Below are 22,934 nucleotides of genomic sequence, written 5' to 3' on the forward strand. Positions count from 1 at the left end.
TGGCTTTAGGGTTGCCACAGGTCAGGGAAAAGCATGGAAAAATTTTATTGTTTCAGAATATTCAGCTTGTAGTATACAACATATTCCGTAAAATATTTCGATTGTAGGGTAGAATTTTATTCATGCATAGTATGCATATAACCAATACGGTGTTTAACGATATTCAATATTAGTTGGTGAAATTTCTCCAGTTAGCTTTTGTATAGAAGGCTTCGTACTCGATAATTAATTTTAAAAAAGGAGCAAAAAGTAGCTTGAAGACAGAAAATGTAGTAAAAAAGAGTGGCTATCGAAAAATTAAATTTGACTCAATTTTTTTTATACTTTTTTAATTACGTTCAAAAATGGAATAATTTTTTAAAATAAATATTTAAATACCTACTTATTTGGTCTATAGGAATTGAAATATTTTAATTGATTTCGATGTAACGCATTTTTGAAATTTAACTGTTTCTAAAAATTACAAAAGTTCTTTCAAAATTCAATCCTATTTTTCTTGAAATAATAAAATTATTCAAAACTTTAATCATTTTACTTTATTCAATTCTAAATCAATTCTTATTAGAAAGTTCTACGAGAATTAAATTATTTCAATACAAAAATAAATTATTTATTGACCTCTAGCACAAAAAACCGAAAATTCTTAAAATTGAGCATTTTTCTTTTATTTTAAGACAAATTGCTTTAATATTTTTGTGCTTCTCAAAAATACTTTACTCGTTGTTTAAACTTCACCCTTTGGTAAAAAATGCTACTTTGGCTACTAGCACCAAAAATCGAAAATTCTTAAAATTGACCATTTTTATTTTATTTTGAATCAAATTGCTACATTATTTTTGGGCTCTTCAAAAATACTTTACTCGTTTTTTAAACTTAAGCCTTTGGTAAAAAAAATAACTATTTAATATAACTATTTATTTAATGCTATAAATTAAAATATTTATGTCCAAAAAATATTTACTTCCCTCAAATGAAGAAAAACAAATAAACGAGCGTTAGCGAGTGAGAATACGTCGCTAGTTATTTAAATATTAATAATTGAATTCTGTTTTTTTCTGTTCTATTAAATTTCTTTGAAAATAATTGAATTCCTAAAAAGCATTTTATTATTTATGAAAATAATTGAATTCTTGCAAACGATTTTATTAGAATTATTTAAAATAATTGAATTTCGAAGAAAAAATTTATTACTTTTAAAAATAATTGAATTCTTGTCATGAATATTGTTATTTATGAAAATAATTTAATTTTGCAAGGAGTTGTGTTAAAATGCCTCAAAATAGTTAAAATTCCTGTGAGAAAATTTAAAATTTTTGTAAATAATTGAATTCTTACAAAGAATTAAAAAGAAAATTTTAAGTAATTAATTTTTTCGAGGAATTGACATTAAAGTTTTAAGAATAATTCTATTTGTTTAAATATTCCTGTAAAATTGTATTCTAAATAATTGAAATCCTGCAATGAATTTTATTATTTATGAAAATAATTGAATTCTTACAAAGAATTTTATTCCATTCTTTTTAAACAATTGAATTCTTCAGAAAAAATTTAATTCTTTTTAAATAATTGAATTCTTGTAAAAGAATTTAATTATTTGGAAAAGCAATTGAATTCTCGTGGAAAAATTTAATTATATGGAAAAATAATTGAATAGTTGTAAAAAACTAAAGAAATAATTCAAAAATTTGTCAATTTTTAAGAAAATAATTGAATTCTTGCAAAGAATTTTTTTCAATTCTTTTTAAACAATTAAATTCTCGTGAAAAAATTTAATTCTTTTTAAATAATTGAATTTTCGTGAAACATTAAAGAAATAATTTAAACATTTATCAATTTTTAAAAAAATAATTGAATTTCTGAGAAGAATTTTATTATTTATACACGGAGAAAATTTATTCCTGAAATTTTACTGAATTTAGTTCGGTAAAACTGGGATGAAGTGTCAAAACAGTAATTTTTCAAGAACTAGACTGTAAAAGAAATTGCATTGAAAAATAATGTAAAAATCATAAAGCTCACGATACATGTATTAGCGCTTCACTTACAGTTCGGTAAAACGTAAGCCAAGTGCTCGCTACATTCATATTTATTGAATAGTTCGGTAAAACGTAAGATAAAGTCTTCGGTAAAACTGACGAGTTGCAATTTATTGAATAGTTCGGTAAAACGTAAGTTAAAGTCTTCGGTAAAACTGACGAGTTGCAATTTACTGAAAGTTCGGTAAAACTTGAAGAACAAAAATAAAAAATAATGTTACTTCAGTAGATCTATATTAATACTGCCGTAACTCTCAATTTACCTACTTTAATCACTACCTAAACCCCCTACAATTGTTTACGAACAAATACTAATTGATACACCTGCCTACAGTACATTCTAAACGCATACACTAATACACACATCGCACGCTTTACATTAATGCTTCAGAAAGTTTCAACTGTCCTTATATATTAATCTCAATTTTATTTCACCGCTTGTGAGAAAGATTCAAATTAATAAACTATCGTTGTACAAAATTAAAAATTATTTATATTAATGAATCATTTCTAACTATATTCAAGGTCAATTTATGAAATATTTTTAAATTATGTTTTTATTATTATAAAGAAAAATGTTTAAATTTGTATTTAATGGAATAAAACAATAATTTATGAAAATCCTTTTTATTTTCAAATTTTTGTGTTTAAAATTAAAAATATACATATTAAAAGTGCAAGTTGGAAATTATTAAATTAATTAATAGAAAATTAATCTTTCTGAAATATTAAATAATAATTGTGAGGTATTAAAAAGCGAAAAGGAAATAAGCAAGTAAGCAAATAAAGAATAAAGTAAGCAAGAAGGAAATAAGCAAGTAAGAAAGTAAGCAAATAAGAAAGTAAGTAATCAAGAAGGAAATAAGCAAGTAAGAAAAGTAAGCAAGGAGGAAATAAGCAAGTAAGCAAAGTAAGCAAGTAAGCAAAGTAAGTAAGAAGGAAATAAGAAAGTAAGCAAGTAAGCAAGTAAGCATATAAGGAAGTAAGTAAGCAGAAAGGAAACAAGCAAGTAAGCAAGAAGGAAATTAAGAAGTAAGCAAATAAGTAGGTAAGCAAGTAAGCAAAGTAAGCAAGAAAGAAATAAGCAAAGTAAGCAAGAAGGAAATAAGAAAGTAAGCAAGTAAGCATATAAGGAAGTAAGTAAGCAGAAAGGAAACAAGCAAGTAAGCAAGAAGGAAATTAGGAAGTAAGCAAATAAGAAGGTAAGCAAGTAAGCAAAGTAAGCAAGAAAGAAATAAGCAAGTAAGTATGCAAATAAGAAAGTAAGCTAGTAAGCAAGCAAGTTATTTCCTTTTTGCTTACTTGCTTACCTACTTATTTACTTGCTTACATACTTATATGTTTAATTGCTTACTTATTTATTTCCTTTTTGCTTACTTACTTACTATTATTCATATTTAATTAAAATGAATAAATTATATGTTAAAAAAATAAGTATGTTATTGCCATTTTATATTTTCTTTTTACTTGATTTAAAAGCATTTATTACATATTTGGCAATTAATAAGTGTTTAAAATAATTAATTAATTGAATTTTAATTTAAATAATAATAAAATGATTATTAATTAAGTCTAAATAAGTTGGAAAAATCAACTATTAGTGTGAAAGTCTTTCATTTGACTGCGGGACACTTGAAATAAAGTATTTCAATCCAGAAAACTAAAACTTTAGGCAAGTCAAGGAAGTTTTACCGAACTATTCCTGAAAACTAACACTTTAGGCAAGTCAAGAAAGTTTTACCGAACTATTCCTGAAACGTTAGTGCCCATCAAGGAGGTATTTATTTAATTTACATTAAACGTTCAGTTTCAATTTTTTTTCAACTTTTACAGTACTAGTTCTTAAGGAATAAAGATATCACATTAGATTTTAAATATTGTTCCCGAAAAAATAATATAAAAATTATTAAAAATTACGATTATGCTACTATATCCCAAGTTTATTGAAAAATTCGGTAAAATGTAAGGAACAAATTTTCTCCGTGTAAAAATTATTGAATTTTTGCAAAGAATTTTATTCAATTCTTTTTAAACAATTGAATTCTGGTGAAGAAATTCAATTCTTTTTAAATAATTGAATTCTCGAGAAAAAATTTAATTCTTTTTAAATAATTGAATTCTCGTGAAAAATTAAAGAAATAATTCAAAAGTTTATAAATGTTTTAAAAAATAATTGAATTCTTGTGATGAATATTGTTATTTATGAAAAGAATTGAATTTTGCAAAGAATTTTGTTAAAATGCCACAAAATAATTGAATTCCTGTGAGAAATTCTAATATTTTTATAAATAATTAATTTTTTCGAGGAATCGATATTAAAGTTTTAAAAATAATTCCATTTTTTGAGTAATTCCTGTATAATTGAATTATTGCAAAAAATTTTATTAATATGTTTAAAAAGAATTGAATTTCTGTAAATAATTTTTAATTTTTGAAAATAATTGAATTTTTCGATTAATAAATTTAAAATAGTAGGGGAATGTAGTCAAGGTTGGCCTACTGTCTAGGTAGGCCACTCGCGTTTTTTTGTCAAGTTCACTAGCGCCACCTACGCGCATTTTTGTCGAAGCTTGTCTTAGTGAAACCTAACTTTTTGTTCAATTACATTTTCGGAAAATCGAAAATTGTGTTTTCTGTGACGTCGGTACAAAAAAAGCTCAAAAAAAGTTTTGTGCATAATGTGAAAAACCATTAATAAAAGATAAAAAACAAATTGAATCGTCAAGGCAAGTATGCAGAAAATTTGTGGGACTCATGGTTGAAAGGAAAACAAAGTAAAAAATCGAATCCCGAAACGTATTTCTTTATGGTTACAACAATTCGGTAATGTTACTTACTGTCAAGGTCGGCCACTATGTGTTTAAAATGCGCAAAGTTGAGGACGAGCTACTTCATTTGCAAAAACTGCAATTCTGTATAACTCATAATATAATTGATCATCTTATTAATATTTTTATTTAATTTTATTAATATTTTAGTGCAAAACTTTTTTTTATTTATATTTATTTTTTTATATTGTTTATTGTTATTATTTTGTTATTTCATTAAGTTACAAACTGTAAACAATAAAGAATCAATTTTCCGTAACTCCAAACATGTTATTTTATTTTTTAACGATTAATGCCCTTTGAATTTTAAACATGGCCGACCTTGACTGTAATGGCCAACCTGGACTACAAATTTTTTTTTTTTAAATCTTTATAACTTTTTCATTTTTAAACCTGTCAATTTACTTTGTACAGAAAAAATGTTCCTATTAAACAGGACTTTCCAACCATATACTTCAATTGTCCAAATTCATTTTTAAAAAAAAGTTATAAACAAAAGTCAAAAAGGTGGCCGACCTAGACTATGTTCCCCTACTAGAAATATTTGAAATTCTTCGATGAGTTTTATTATTTATGAAAATAATTTAATTGTTTGCTTAGAATTTTATAAATTTTTTTTAAAAAATTGAATTTCCATTAAAAATATTATTATTTGTAAATGTAATTGAATTATTGTGAAGAATTGTATAATAATTTTGTTAAATAATTCATTTTTTTTAAATAATTGAATTTTTCAATTAATTAATTAAAAATAATATTAAAAATAATTGAAATTTTTTGATGAGTTTTGTTCTTTATGAAAAAAATTGAATTCTTTCTTAGAATTTTATCAAAAATTTTTTTTTTTAAATTGAATTTCCATGAAAAATGTTATTATTAGTGAAAGTAATTAAATTATTGTGAAGAATTGTATAAAAATTTGGTTAAATAATAGATTTTTTCGAAATTTTTTTGAAAATAATTGAATTGTTTTTAAAGAATTTGATTATAATGTTTGAGAATAGTTTTTTTATTTTTAGTATAAGCGAATTTAAAGTAGTGGGAATTCTAAAAAAAAACAGAAATAGTGTCTTTTTAGTGGTTGAAATCTAAAAAAAGTAGTAAATAGATTTTAGTAGATGAGTGCAAGGCCTGAAACTCTTAACAGTTTAGATCGAATTTTATTCAGTTCTGAATAAATCGATTCTCTCTTTCTTAAATAAAAATGATTTTTAATAATAAAACTCTTCAAGTTTTAATGAAGTTTTTAAAAAAAACTGACAATTGTCATCTATCTGGCACTCAAATGGAATAAAGAATTGAAACAAAAGATTGTCGCCAGGAGGAAAATATTTTACTCGTGAATTGAGGGCATAAATGCATGGCCTGCAGTCCTACTGGTTTTAAAATAAATGAAAAGTGACGTTTTTTTTATGGTAAGTAAAGAACACGTCGCAGGTATACCCAGTGGGGTTGAAAATCTCCAATGAAAAGTGGATCAATATATATATGTATATATATATACAGTAAGGTGAATTTAAAATTAAAAAGTTTTTTACATTCAATACTATTTCTTAAGCGGAAAATTTTCACTTCGCTTCGTGCGGTTTTTATCGTTATTGTCGGAAATCAATTTTTCACCAACCACCACCATCAGGGAAACAAGTTTCGGGGTGAGTTGTATATTAAAATTAAACGCTCGGCTTCGTGTAGTTCTTCCTTCCTCCATCGCGGAAGTGCGTGGATGATTCAATAAAAATGTTATTAATCGAGAGACGATGAAGTGATGATTAAAATTCCTTTTCAAGCTTCAAGTTGTCGTGTGAGAAATTTTAACATCGAAAGAATGGAATTTAATTAAATCTATAAATTATTCTTTAATACAAACATTTTTCCTGCGGAGATATTTTAGTACGTTGACCGCTTTTTCTTCTGAGTACTGATTTTATTGGAGATCAAAAATTATTTTGATATTTGTCTTTTTATACCTGCAGGCTTACTAAATACTCTCTAAATTTGAATTAGTAAAAATTACTAATTTGAATTAGTGACTGACTTTTTGCTTATGAATTAGTAAATTCAATTTGTTTTATTAATAAATAGTAATTTCTAATAATTTATTAGTAAAATTAAATTTACTAATTCAAAAAGCAAAAATTTAGTCACTAATTCAAATTAGTAAATATTTTTAGTTTTTACTAATTCAAATTTAGAGAGTAAGTTTTAGTAGATAAGTGCGAAGCCTGTTCTGTGTTAAGAAAGAGAAGAAGAATTGTTTTTCTTTCTTTCGAATTATTCTCGCTTGGAAAAATAAAACAATATTGAATTTTATAGAAAGTATGAGAAAAGGGAATAATTGAATTATTACTTTTAGTGCGGGAAAATGAGAAGCATTATCACACGGCATCACACGAGAGAGAAAGAGTGAGAGATAGTTATGTGCAGAGAAAATAAGTCGAATTAATAAAATGTAATAAAAAAAGGTGCGTAGATAAAATATGCGCTATAGGGATGTGACGATACGGCATTTAATGAGGATGTACTCGTATTAACGACTAGAACATAGGAGTCATTTCCACCGCAGCGTCTCGCCTAATCACATTGCCGTGGATCTGATTAATGGGCCAAGGTTTTATCGAGTGATCGACACTGTTCCGGAGCATCGAAGACCCCAGTCGATATACTCATTGCAACCTTTTCATTACTATCAATTTGTATTTATGCTTTTCAAAACCAGTCATACATCCGCTCTGTAGATAGGAATCAGAAATTACAACATTTCTTCTACTCGCAAATTTTCAATTTTATAGCAAATTTTTACAGGGTTGCCACAGCTCGGGGAAATCAGGAAATTTAGGAAAAAGTCAGGGAATTTTATTAAAAGTACTGGAAAAATTTTTAGAATTTATAACAAAATTCTGAATTTTTGTGTCTGACTCATAAATTATGAAATTATCACGAATTCTAAAAAAACCTAAAATTTTTTCTATCTCTCACAATAATTTATTTTAATGCAATCTTAATAAATATTAAAATTCTTCCCAGAAATTTAATTATTTTCAAAAATTTTAAAAAAGTTCTCATCAGCATTTCAATTATCTTTATAAATATCAAAATTCTTCGACAAACTTCAATTTTATTCAGGAATTTTAATAAAATTCATTTTAAAATTCAATTATTTCCATAAATAACAATATTCATCACAAGAATTAAATTAATTTCTAAATGAATAAAAATTCTTTAAAGAAATTCAATTATTTTCAAAAAATCTAAAAAAAATTGTCGTCAACATTTCACTTAACTTTATAGATAGGAAAATTTTCTCCAAAATTCAATTATTTTCAGTAATTTTAATAAAATTCTTTGCAAAATTCAATTATTGTCGCATAAATAACAATATTCTTCTCAAGAATTCAATTATTTTCAAAACATTTTTAAAAATTCTCTTCAAGATTTCAATTATTTTTTGTACATAACAAAATTCTTCACCAAAATTCAATTATTTTCAAAATTTTTTTTAAAAATTCTCGTTAACATTTTAATTATCTTTATAAATAGCAAAATTCTTCGATAAATTTAATTATATTTAGTAATTTTAATAAAATTCATTACAAAATTCAATTATTTCCATCAATATAACAATATTCATCAGAAGAATTCGATTATTTTCAAAATTAACAAAATTCTTTGCAGAAATTCAATTACTTTTAAAATATCTTAAAAAATTGTCGTCAACATTTCAATTATCTTTATAAATGAATGGCAACATTTTTCGACAAAATTCAATTATTTTCAGGAATTTTAATAAAATTCATTGCAATTTTCATAAATAATAAAACCATTCAGAGGAAGTCAATTATTTTCGTAAATAACAATATTCATCACAAGAATTCAATTACTTTCAAAAGTAATAAAATTCAACTATTTTCAGAAATTTTAATAAAATTCATTGCAACAATTATTTTAAAAAATTTTCTTAGTTCAATTATTTGTATATCTAGGTATTATTTTATGAAAATTTCCCAAAAGAATTCAATTATTTAAAAGCAATTTTGACAGAATTTCAATTACTTTTGAATACTATTTTAATCGAATTCCTCGAAAAATGTGCTTATTCTTAAAAATGTTATTCGTCGAAAGAATTCAATTTTTCAAAAATTTGTTGATAAATTTATGTATAAGATTTTAATTTTAAGAAATATTCAATTATTCAATAAATTATCTGTTTTTATTTAAATAATTGAATTCTCGTAGAATTTTCTAATAAAATTTTATTTAAAAATTAATTTCAGTAAAAGTTTTAGATAATAATTGAATTTTTGAGAAGTTACTAATAATTGTAATTTTTAGAAAAAATTGAATTTTGTAAAAGTTTCAAATTAAAATCTTTGAAAATTTTAATTTTTCATACATTTAATTAAAAATTCTGTGGAACTAATTTTTTTCAAAAAGCTTAATCGAAATTTTTATAAATTATTTCAAGTATTTATTTTCAAATTTATATTTAATTGAAGAATTTCTAATAAATTTAAATTTCGTAAAATTGAATCGTAAACAAATGAATTTGATAATTTTCAACAGAACTTTATTAAAAATTTTTAAAAATAATTGATTTAAAGAAGAATTTTATTTAAAAATTGTAGAAATTAATAATTAAATGGAAATGATGAAAATAATTTTGAAAGAGTTACAGTAACAATATTCTTATATTATAATATAAAATAATGATTTTATCACTCGGTCGTCTTTAATTATTATAAAATATGAAGAAATCGATTACTCCGAGTCTTCGACTCGGAGTGATCCATTTCTTCATGTTTTACAATAATATTTTTATCAGTTATTGAATTTCAAAATATTTGTATTTGGAATTTTTGAAAATCTTAATTCGTGTGGTAAAATAATAATAATTAAATATTTATTTAAAAAAGAAGTTATTGTTGTTTTGGAATAATTTTACTTTTGAAGAAATTTGTAAATAAATGTAATTGAACACTTTTTTGAGTATCTAATAATTTTTAGAGTGAATCAGAATATTCTTTAGGGTCAGGAAAAAAGTCAAAATCAGTCAGGAAAAAGTCTGGAAATCAGTGAAAAGTCAGGGAAAAACAAAATCAAATTTTTGTGGCAACCCTGTTTGAATATGTCGACGATTAATGTTCCATCATTAAAATGCAGATTTTATTTTCTCAAGACAGTTTGAGAACTTGTAGTCACTTGTAGTCTCGTTGCGTTAATATCGTTAGTGACATTCTTATAGTTGCTGGTAAGCATTAACTCGGTGATTTTATGATAATTAGGAATGCATACCACTCATACATTTGGCAGTGCTAGAAGATGAAATTTTTAAAAGGTTTTAAACAGATACATAATTTCAAAGTTAGAAACTTGTAAGAAAAATTGTTTTTTGATTATATTCGTTTTTAAAAACGAACCCATTATGTTAAATCCTGAAATCCATTATGTAAAATTGAATACTACAGGGTATTTTTAGAAAAAACGTTTACATTATATTGCGCCCTTGTACAAATGATATTCACTGTTTTCTTATTAAAAAAGTTTCTTTCTTCCACTGTTGTCCCCGTCGCATATATTTCCGAATTTGAATTCGGAATTGATAATAAGTTTTAAAAAGTTTCCCTCCGCAGCTTATTAGTCATTTGATTTGCTGATAGTGATTTACCCTATTTAAACATGAAAGGTACGTTGGTTAATAAAATTCATGAATTCAGGATCTTTTTGAGAAATTAGACACCTGTTTCCACTTCACCTTGTTGATGCACTTACCTTCTGGCATATGAAATTGACTCGCACCGCTAGGTCGCAATCCGTTCCGGTTCCCGTTCCATTTCCATTTCGTGTCTTCGCGCACCTTAGCATAAATGCCGGTACATTGTGCCTATATATACATACAGAACTATACTTGTTTCAATGATCAACAGTGCGATACAGTCGCATCTTACTTCATTTTGAAATCGCGAACCGTAAATCTAAATTCTTCGAAAAAAATTAGCTCTTTGTTTTTTTTTCTTCTCCATTATCTCGTAAAAACCATCGAAACTATTTTTTCTTTCCCTAAAACTTTTGTATTTTTTTCTTTTAAGAGCAAGACAATTTGTTCGAGATAAATTGCGTAGCCGGATATGGAGTTTGAAGAAAGAAAACATAGTTTTCTTAAGAGTATTAATACTTTCAAAATTTATACGAAAGTAGATCAAATTGAGAACAAAAATTTAGATTAATTTACAGGCCTCGCATTCATCTACTAAAACCTACTATTTACTACTTTTTTTTACGATTTGCTACTATTTAGATACTTTTTTTTATTTACACTAAAAGCTACTTTTTTCCATGTTTGAGAATTTACACTACTTTAAATTTGTTAACAATCGAAATAAAAAAATTATTTTAATAAATTTTAATAAAGTTATTGGAAACAATTCAAAACATTTAAAAAAATTTTTTTTGAAACGATTCAATTATTTTCGCAAATTTTTCCTAATTCAATGATTTTTAATATCTACTGTTTTAATAAATAATTTCCCAAAAGAATTGAATAATTTAAAAAAAAAGTTTATAAAATTCTTCGCAAACATTCCATTATTTTCATAAATAAACAAATTTTCATATGAATAAAATTATTTAAAACAGAATTTTCCTGATATTTTTCGAAAAAAATAAATTATTTAAATAGATTTTTAAAAAATTCTTCGCAAGAATTCAATTATTTTTATAAAGAATAAACTTCTTCTCAGGAATTTAATTATTTTAAAAAATTTTAATAATTATCGTTGCAAGAATCCAATTATTTTTATAAATTTTAAAACTGATCGCAGGATTTCAATTATTTTTAATACAATTCTAATTTCTAAATAAATTCCGCGAAATTGCAACTATTTTTAAAAAATTTTAAAAAATTCTTTGAAAGAATTAATTTTGATAAAATTTTTTGAAAGAATTCAATTATTTTTTTAAAAACAATATACCTACGAATTTCAAAGAAAATAAATTATTTAAAACACAATTGTCATATAATTATTTTTTTTGAAAAAATCAATTATTTAAAAAGATTTTTATAAAATTCTTCTCATGAATGCAATTATTGTAAAAACTTTATTAAAGTTCAGTGACAAACATTCAATTGTTTTCATAAATAAAGAAAAATTCATTGGAATTCAATTATTTAAAACAGAATTTTCCTAATATTTTTCGGAAAAAATCAATTATATAAAAGAATCTTTATAAAAATTTTCGACAGAATTCAATTATTTTTATAAATAATAAAATTCTTTTCAGGAATTCAATTATTTTTTAAAATTTTAATAATAATTCTTGGAAGACTGAAATTATTTCTAAAAATTTTAATGAAATTCTTCTGAAAAAATCAATTATCTTTACGGATAATAAAATTCTTCTCAAGAATTCAATTATTTTTTAAAAATTTTAATAAAATTCTTCAGAAGAATTCAATTATTTATTAAAAAAAAAATAAAATTCTTCTAAAAAATTCAATTATTTTTTCAAAATGTAGACAAAATTCTTTGCAAATATTCAATTATTTTCATAAATAATAAAATTCATCGCAGGAGTTCAATTATATTTTTAAAAAATTTTAAAAATATTCGTTGCAAGAATTCAATTATTTTTATAAATAATAAAACTCATGGCAGGATTTCAATTATTTTTAAAAATTGTAATAATAATTCTTGTAAGAATTAAATTAATTTTAAAAATTTTAATGAAATTCTTTGGAAAATTCAATTATCTTCACGGATAATAAAATTCTTCTCATGAATTTAATTATTATCAGAAATTTTTATAAAATTCTTCACAAGAATTCAATTATTTTAAAAAAATTGTTTCCATAGAAATTAAAATTTTTGCTAATTTTAATGTAAAGGTTTTTTATATTTACCTATTCATAAAAATGTATACTATGACGCATTTAATATTAAATTATAATCTAAAATTTTAACTAAAATTCATTTTTCAATTAATTCTTATCAGACAGTTCTACAAAAATTCAATTAATTAAATACAAAAATAAATAATTGATATAATAAATTATTATCTCTTAGAATTGAATACTTATAAATAATGTTATCAAAATTATGTTAAATGAATAAATAATTTGTTAAAATAATGGAATTCTTGCGAAGGATTTTATTAAAATTTTTTAATTAATTAAATTCCTATGAAAAATGTTTTGTCTTGTAAAAGTAATTGAATTCTTGAAACGAATTTCAGTAAATATTTTTAAATAATTCAATTCCTGTGAAAATATTTTTTTATTTATGAAAATAATTATATTCTTGCAACGACTGTTAGTAGATTTTTTTAAATAATTGAATTTCTGTGAAGAATTTTATTATTTATGAAAATAATTGAATTATTGCAACGAATTTCAGTAAATTTTTTTTTAAATAATTGAATTCCTTCTGAAAAATATTTTTAATTGTAAAAATAATTTAATTCTTAGGAAGAATTTTATTAAAATTTTTGTAATTTTTTTTTTTTTTTTTTTTTAATTTTTTATAATTGAATTCCTTTAAGAAATTTTATGAAATTTGAATTTCAGCGAATGATTTCATTATTTGTCAAAATAATTGAATTTTTGAATTGTATCCAAATTGTAATAGTAAAAAATAAGTAGTAAATAGTAGGATTTAGTAGACGAATGCGAAGCTTGTTATTAAATACGTACATTTCTTTTGAAATAAAATCATCTCTTATACTAATAAATATTAAATTTTACTTTTCTTCAATATAAGCATAGTCTTAATAATTAAAATTTATTTCGCCTATTCAAAGTGTAATATAGTCGGATATTGGCTGAAAAAAAGTGCAATCGTAGAGTTCATTATTGTAGTCGAACGAAAAAGACAACGAAAGCGAAAAAAAAGAGTCGAGTGAAAGAAAATGAAAACAGGAAGTCACTGGCTACAATACCCATTGTACAGATGAGCATTTTTCTCTAATAAATAGCGGTATTCTTTAAAAAAAAAAAGAAGAAAATATTTGTCATCAACACCCAGAGAAAAAAGTTATTTATTTTAACTAAAAGTGTATATTTAAGAAAAATTTATTTGTTGCAAATAAATATTTTATTTAAAATAAATAAACTAATATTTATTTCAAATAAATGCACTAATTAATCTAAAATAAAGAAATATATTTGCAATTTATGAAATAGTATATTTGTAGCAAATAAAAAATATATTTGATTCAAATAAATGTTTGTTTGACTTATAAGTAGACGCCTGCGCATATTGCATTGCTATAGTAAAACAATAAGATGTTTTGCTTTTAACAGTTTAACGCGTACAATTATAAGAGGTTTATTCATCATGAATAGTTAACAAATTTAATTGATTTAAGTACAGAATTTTTCTTTTTAAGTGAAAATTTTAATTAGTACAAAGTAACAGATTTGTATGTGATTTCATTTACATTTTAGTGTCTTATTTGAGATTTTGTGAGAAAAATGTGACAGTGGACTTTTACATATGAAGTGAAAAAGTAAAGTAAAATGACTAACAATAAAAAAACCTGACTTTATTTAACAAATATTCTTATAAAAATAAACATTTATTTTAATGAATATTAAAAGTTCCATTAGTGATTGTGATTGTTAAATTTATTTGAAGGTTATAAGTGAATTTTAATATTTTAGAATGCTTACAGGATTTATTAAAATGAAAAGTGTTTTTTATTTGTTCTAAATATAAAATATATTTAAAGAAAATATAAAATTTTTTTCATTTAAATAAAAATGGATATTTAAACGAAATATATTAATTCAAATAAAAAATATTATTTGAGCTAAATAAAAGTTTAGTTGGTTCTGTGACAAATATCCTTTTTTATTTGTTTGAAATAAATTTTATTTAATTCAAATAAATCATTTCTCTAGGTGAAAGTATTAAACAAACTTTTTTTTTATCATAATGTTTATATTTTTATAATATAGTATAATATTTACTGCGTGTCGAACATTTGAAAACAAATTAAATGTGCCTTTAATTTGTTTTCAAGTGTTCGACATTTCGTTTTGCTGAAATTTATAGAGGAAGTGATAATGCCAATACCCTGTAATTTTATCGAATTATAGCGGATTTTTTTTGACCTTGTTTACATTCAAGGCCATGAAAATATCACGAAATATTGTAACGGAACCTAAATTTTTCTTCTTTTATTTTTAATTCACTGTACGAAATTTTGTTCAATAAATAACATATTCCGAAAATGAAATTGACAAAAATAGTTATTGTGCTAATGGTGCACACGGTTAATCGATATCACTCGGAAAATATACATTTATCTTTTCCTCGGAGAAACTAAATAATCAATGGAATTGATTCAGCTGCAAATTATTTTAGCTTGAATAATTTATCTTGAAAGGTGAATCAGAAAATATTTTTGACACACATTTTTATTTCACAAAAAAAAATTTTTTTTCTTTAAAAAAAAGTAGAAAACTTTTATTATTTATTTCTCTCTTTCTTCCTTTATTTAAGTATTGAAAAATGGTGAGAAATTATTGGCTTGAGTTATTTTGTTGTTTTTAAGTTGTTTATGTGCAAACTGCAAAATGAGAAGAATCGTCTCATTCTATTTCATGAATATGTGAATTAATTGCAATGTTAAACATAGATTGCTTTCACGGAAGACATATGTAATACCTATATATGAATAAGCTCGAGAAACAAGCTCAAAACTTGTATAGCCTATGTCTGTAATATACTGTAGGGCCTAGACGACATATTATATAGCTATATAGTGTGGTAGGTAAAAATACATACACGACTATATAGGCCAGCGAATATATCACAGAAGAAGCCTTATTCCTAAAGTTCAAAATCCGACTATTATTAGAAAAGTTTAATTTATTTAGTGCAATAAAGAACCGAAACATTCTATTTTCAACTATTTCGAACTTATTTCACATTTTTCGAAAACAATAAAAGAACTTTACTACAATGCAGGCCTTGGATCAACTTTAAACCCCCCCCCCCAAAAAAAAAGTCGTTTCAGTATTTGTCTCAATTTTGATATCCTTAGAAAACTTGACAAAATTTTATTTTTTATTTCTCTGATCTTTTACTGACTTTAAAATTATTTTTTTTATTTTTATTATATATAATTGAATTCCTAAAAAAATTTTATTAACTACAGGGTTGCCACAGGTCAGGGAAATCAGGGAAAAGTCAGGGAAAGTAAAATTGGTCAGGAAAGTCAGGGAAAAGTCAGGGATTTTTACTAAAAGTACTGAAAAAAATTGAATTTTTAAAATTCATGAGAAAACTCTGAATTTTTTTCCTTTTTGCCACGTAAATTATGAAATTACCTCGAATTTTAATACAAAACCAATAATTTCTGACAATAATTTCTTTTTAAATAACTTAATTTTTCAAAAACTATCATAAAATTATGACTTACAAATTATTTTATAAATAATTTTTACAATTTTCATAAATACTCCATTGATAGAAGAATTTCAGTTAAAAATACTTAAAAAAAAATGGATTTATCGAAATTCAATTATTTTTAAAAATTTTAATAAAATTCTTGTCAAAATTCCACAGGAATTCAATTATTCAATATTTAATAAATTTCTTTGAAATAATTCAATTATTTTCATAAGTAATAAAATTTTCACAGGAATTCAATTATTTAAAATACAAAATTTCATAAAATTTTTCGAAAAATATCAATTATATAAAAAGATTTTTATAAAATATTTTCATGAATTCAATTATTTTTATAAATAATAAAATTCTTCACCGAAATTCAATTACTTTTATAAACTTGAATAAAATTCGTTGTAAAAATTCAATTATTTATATAAACTTGAATAAAATTCGTTGGAAGAATTAGATTATTTTCCAAATAATAAAATTCTTCGCAGAAATTCAATTATGTTCAAAAATTAAAAAAGAAATATTGTCAAAATTTCAATTATCTTTATAAATAATAAAATTCTTCATCGAAATTCAATTATATTTAAGAATTTTAATAAAATTCTTGTAAAAATTTTGTAGGAATTCAATTATTCAATTTTTAATAAATCAATTCAAAATAATTCAATTATTTTCATAAGTAATAAAATTTTCACAGGAATTCAATTAGTTAAAATACAAAATTTCATAAAATTTTTCGAAAATTATCAATTATTTAAAAATATTTTTCTAAAATTCTTCGCAAGAATTTAATTATTTAAAAAAATGTAACATAGTTCTTTTTAAGAATTCAATTATTTTTATAAATAATAAAATTCTTCACCGAAATTCAATTATTTTTATAAACTTGAATAAAATTCGTTGTAAGAATTCAATTATTTATATAAATAATAAAATTCTTCTCCGACATTCAATTATTTTATGAAAATTTTAATTATTTATTTAATTATTATTTTTATGAATTATTTTTTATACAATATTTTAATCAAATTCCTCGATAAATGTAAATATTCTTAAAAATTTTATTAAAATTTGTCAAACGAATTCAATTATTTAAAATTTTATTGATAAAATTCTTTATGAGAATTCAATTTTAACAAACATTCAATTATTCAATAAATTATTTATTTTTTAATTTAAATAATTGAATTTTTTTAGAATTTTCTAATAAAAGTTGATCTAAAACTGAATAAACGAATAATCGATTTAATATTATTTATAAAAATAATTGAATTATTGCAACGAATTTTATTACATTTTTTTTTTAAATAATTGAATTTTTTTTTTGAAATTGTATTTCTTGTAAAAATAATTGAATTCTTGCGAAGGATTTTTTTCAAAAAGGTTTAAATTTGAATATTTTGAAGAATTTTAATTCCTACAGAAAAATAATAATGATTAAATATTTATTTAAGAAAGAAGTTATTGATGTTTTTAAATAATTTTACAATTAAAGAAGTTTGTAAATTAATGTAATAGAACATTTTTTTTGAGTATCTAATAATTTTTAGAGTGAATCAGAATATTCTTTAGGGTCAGGGAAAAAGTGAAATTTCTTTCTGGAAATCAGGGAAAAGTCAGGGAAAAATAAAATTAAATATTTGTGTCAACCCTGAACTATGAAAATAATTGAATCCCCGTAAAAAATTTTATTATTTATAAAAAAAATTGAATTATTGCGAAAAAATTCATAAATAATTGAATGTTTAATTAAAAATGACAAATATCTGTAACAACAATGAAATGACCTGCTTTATTTTGTGCATAAAATTCGAAAAAAGTATTCCAAACAGAAAAAAAATTGTACTGAAAATCTCACCTCGAATGTCACAGTAATATTTTCACAGTTTGAAAACCAAAATACATTTACCAATAAATAAAATATAATTATAGAAGTTCAGTGAGACATAATTTCTCCAATTCTCACAGTACAATGCAATGCATATAATTATACATCTCTATTTCTTTAGAAAATTTCAAATGATATGTGTTGTACACAAATTGAATTTTGATTCGGTTTCTTCGATAGCATTTTTCGTGAAACTTGCGATAAATTTGACTTCAAGTTTCGACAAAAGTTGAACGCTTTAGAAATGAAACTAGGTCAATTCTTTGTCAGATGAAAAAAGAGACAGGTTAATATAGAAATGATATATTCATCACTTGTCACATCTCTCAGCGTATAGAATATGCTATCGACATTTTAAACTCGAGAATAAAAAATACTTTTCAGTTCCATTCAAGGTTCTATGCATGTAATATCTGAAGGGGCTTCGTCACATATTTGTTATTAATACAGCATTTATTAAATATTAATTAATAAAATATTATCAATTTCCCGAAGTTAGCGTCGACGATTTTTATTACCTACAAAAGAAGTTGAAACTGACATCAGCAAGCACTTAATTTTGGAAATTAAATTTTAATGTTAAATATTTTTTTTTTGCTTTAAAACCAACGCAATATAATATAAAATTAAGTAGTTTTTGATAAATAGGTGCAAGTTGTAGTATCATAAAAAATATCAGGTTTCATTCTTGTCGTAGTTTAGTTTTTCAATTAAGAGATTGGATCTTATTGATAAATATACTTCTTGTATTGTTTAATACTTCAGTGAGAAAACAATTTTTTAATCCAAAAATAAGAAGTCAATGAAAAAAATATTTTTGAATTAAATACATATTTTATAAAATCGAATTAAACTTCATTTTTATTGAATCAAAATTATTATGCATTGCATCAAAATTATTATTCTACAAATTATTATTGAATCAATATTATTATGCATTGAATCAATATTATTATGCATTGAATCAATATTATTATGTATTGAATCAAAATTAATTATGTATTGAATCAAACTTATTATGTAGGGAATCAAAATTATTCTGTTTAATTTAAAAATAATTTTTGATTGTCTGTATAATGTGGATAATTATGTTTGAGTAAAATATATTGTTTCCTCAGTGTTGTTGTAGTTGTAGGAACTATAATAGTTGATTGTTAATTTTGACGTTAAAAGTTTATATGGATTGGTCAATGTACTCAGTCTAAGTACTCTGACGACCTCGACTCGTTGCTTCCAAGGTAGTTAGGTATGTGGTTTGCGTGACGTCATTTATCCAAGGTCGGGTGATGAACTTAAGAACCATTGCTTCTCCAGCATCCAATTCTATGATTTTCCAGCCTTGTCTTAACAGCTTTTCTCCTTTTGGTCTTATCTTTCATTACGTTTTCCTTTTCTTTTATTCTTTTTATTTTAAAGTATACCTTACTTTTGTAATCAGAGAATTTCAGACGTTATTAGACTAAATTTGCGGAAACTCAATTTTGTCGACCATTTTTCTCAATTTTTTCTCAATTTTTGAACAAATTGAGCTGAAATTTTGTAAAAAAGTCTAAAGTTACTGACTGACAAGTTGCTATTATAATAATCAGTTATAACTACCAAAAAGCAAATTGCAAAGTAGTCGATAATATTCTAAAGTAGAGTTTTATAAAAATTAGAAAAATATTGTTATTACGTAAAAAAAACTAGCAATTTTTGTTGCTCAGTCGATGAAAAATGACACTTTTTCTGTATCTGTATATATAAAAAAGATAGAAACATTTCATTCGACCTTTACCTTCGGTTTGATCGATATTACTGTTAGTAATATTGTTTCCTCGCAACGGTTCATCTGCGTGTCCGCAAGTTCCATAACGATTAAATTGTTCATCTATCGAGAGTGGTTATTGATGACAACATCAAATGTTATAAACCGCACACAATTCAATGTCTATATTTGTACAAATCATATTAAAAATATTGTTAGTTTTGTTTTTTATTTGTACTATTTTCTGCAATATAGAACTTGTACAACCGTATAATATTGATTTCATTTTCGATGGGGTATCATTTTCAGCTTCGTGTTGAATCAACTATAATGGAAATTGAAATCAATATAGAACATATCTTGTGATATTCTAGATTTAATCGAGGTTAAAACAGAAAATTACACGGTATTAAATTTTCGTGGATTGTAAAATTGACAATTGATGAAACGAAAGTATTTGCGAATTCGAAAAGCATCAAACTAATTGTTTCGAAAATTTTGCCCTAAACGATCTTTTAACTTCTATGATTTTCATTTATATGGCATTTGACAAATAAATAAAAATTATTTCATCGAAGTTAGCGACTGTAAAAAGAAAGGTACCAATTTTGGTACGAAATCATAATCTCAAAAATTATAATAAAATTCTTTTTAAAAGAATTCAATTATATTCAAAAAAACATATTCGAAATTAAATTATTTTCAATATCTAGTATTTTCATAAAATTTCTCAAAAGAATTCAATTATTTAAAAAGAATTAACAAAATTTATCCAAAATTCAATTATTTTCATAATTGAATGAGTTTTATTATTTTTATAACAAAAGTCTTCGAAGATTTTTAATTATTTTTAAATTAATTAATCGAAAAATTCAATTAATTTCACAAATAAAGTTCTCCACAAGAATTCAATTATTAAAAATCAAAATTTTCATAATATTTGTTATATTTCGAAAATTTTAATTATTTAAAATAATGTTTATAAAATTCTTATCAAGAATTAAATTATTTTCAAAATTAACAAAATTTTTCACAGAAATTCAATTCTTTTTAAACATTTTAATAAAATTTTTCATAAAATTATTTTCATAAATAATCAAATTTCCACAGAAATTCAATTATTTTGGAAAATTTTAATAAAATTCTTTGGAACTATTCAATTATTTTCCTAAATAATAAAATTCATCGCAGGATTTCAATTATTTTTTCAAATTTTAATAATAATCGTTGCAAGAAATCAATTATTTTCATAAATAATAAAACATATCGCAGAATTTCATTTATTTTTAATAACATTTTTAATTCCGCTAAAAATGCAATTATACTTCAAAATTTTAATAAAATTCTTCGAAAGAATTCGATTATTTAAAAAAATGATTTTTTTAAATGGAAGAATTGAATTATTTACAAAAGTATTAGAATTTTTCACCGAAATTCAATTATTTTCAAATATTTTAATAAAATTGTTAGAAAGAAATCAAATATTTTAAATACAATTTTCATAACATTTTTTTTTTGAAGTTTAATTCAATTATTTTAGATTTTATTAAAATTCTTTACAAGAATTAAAATTATTAAAAAAAAGTTTTATAATATTTATTATATTTTGAAAAAATTAATTATTTAAAACAATGTTTATAAAATTCTTATGAAGAATTTAATTATTTTTAAAAATAACAAAATTTTTCACTGAAATTCAATTCTTTTCAAACATTTTAATAAAATTTTTTGCAAGAATTCAATTATTCTCATAAATAATGAAACTTATCAAAGAATTTCAATTATTTTTGAAAATTATAGTAAAATTCTTTGCAACTATTTAATTATTTTCATAAATAATAAAAGTCATCTCAGGATTTTAATTATTTTTCATACAATTTTATAGGAATTTCTCGAAAATGTAATTATTCTTAAAAATTTATCCCCAATTCCTCGAAAAAATTAATTATTTGAAAGAATGTTTTTTTAAAATTCTTTGGAAGAATTCATTTATTTACAAAAATATTAGAATTTTTCACAGGAATTCAATTATTTTTAAATATTTCAATAAAATTTCAATAAATTTCTTCGAAAGAAATCAATTCTTTTAAATGCAATTTTAATTAAATTTTTTTGAAATAATTCAATTATTCTTTTAGATTTTAATTAAATTTTTCACAAGAATTTATTTTTTTACATAAATAATTCTTCGCAAGAATTCAATTATTTTCGTAAATAATAAAAAGGTTTTTAGAAATTCAATTATTTTCCAAAAAATTTAATAAAATATCACACAGACATTCAATATTATTGTCAAAAATTTTAATAGAATTCTTTGTAAAGTTTAATAATTTTTTAAAACTTTTTGCAATTCAATGATTTTCAATATGTACTACTATTTTAATAAAATTTTTCAAAAGAATTCAATTATTTAAAAATATTTTAATAAAATTCTATGCAAACCATTAATTATTTTCATTACACTGTAAAAAAAGAGAGTTAAATTTTAACTCCCCAGGGGAGTCTATAAAAGTCGCACCTATTGGAGAGTTAATGCCAGGGGAGTTAAATAAAGAGAGTTAAAATTTAACACCCAAATGCTAACTCCCCAAGGAAAAAATAACTCGCGCGGGTGTTGAATGAAGGGAGTTAGAAATTAACTCTCTTTTGGAGTTGATTTTTAACTCGAAAAATTTAACTCCCAACTCCCGAGTCCGTTAACTCCCTAAATTTTTTACAGTGTAATAACAATATTTATAATAAGAATTCAATTATTTTTAAGAGTAATAAATTTCTTCTTGTAAATTCAATTATTAAAAAAAATTCTAATAAAATCGTTCTCAAAAATTCAATTATTTTCGTAAATAATAAAAAAGTTTTTAGAAGTTCAATTATTTTCCAAAAAATTTGATAAAATACCACACAGACATTAAATTATTGTCAAAAATTTTATTAGAATTCTTTGTCAAATTTATTAATTTTTGAAAAACTTTTCTCAATTCAATGATTTTCAATATTTACTATTTTAATAATATTTTTCAAAAAAATTTATTTATT

General features: G+C 22.6%; 1 protein-coding gene across 6 annotated transcripts in view; it reads left to right on the plus strand.

Annotated features, from left to right (window-relative positions):
• LOC122509187 (rap guanine nucleotide exchange factor 6-like) overlaps positions 1-22,934 on the plus strand; it is a 256,566-nt gene that overhangs the window by 30,636 nt on the left and 202,996 nt on the right. The window lies entirely within an intron of this gene.

This window comes from Leptopilina heterotoma, unplaced genomic scaffold (genome assembly GCF_015476425.1).
Source record: "Leptopilina heterotoma isolate Lh14 unplaced genomic scaffold, ASM1547642v1 Lhet_0, whole genome shotgun sequence".
Classification (NCBI taxonomy): Eukaryota; Metazoa; Arthropoda; class Insecta; order Hymenoptera; family Figitidae; genus Leptopilina; species Leptopilina heterotoma.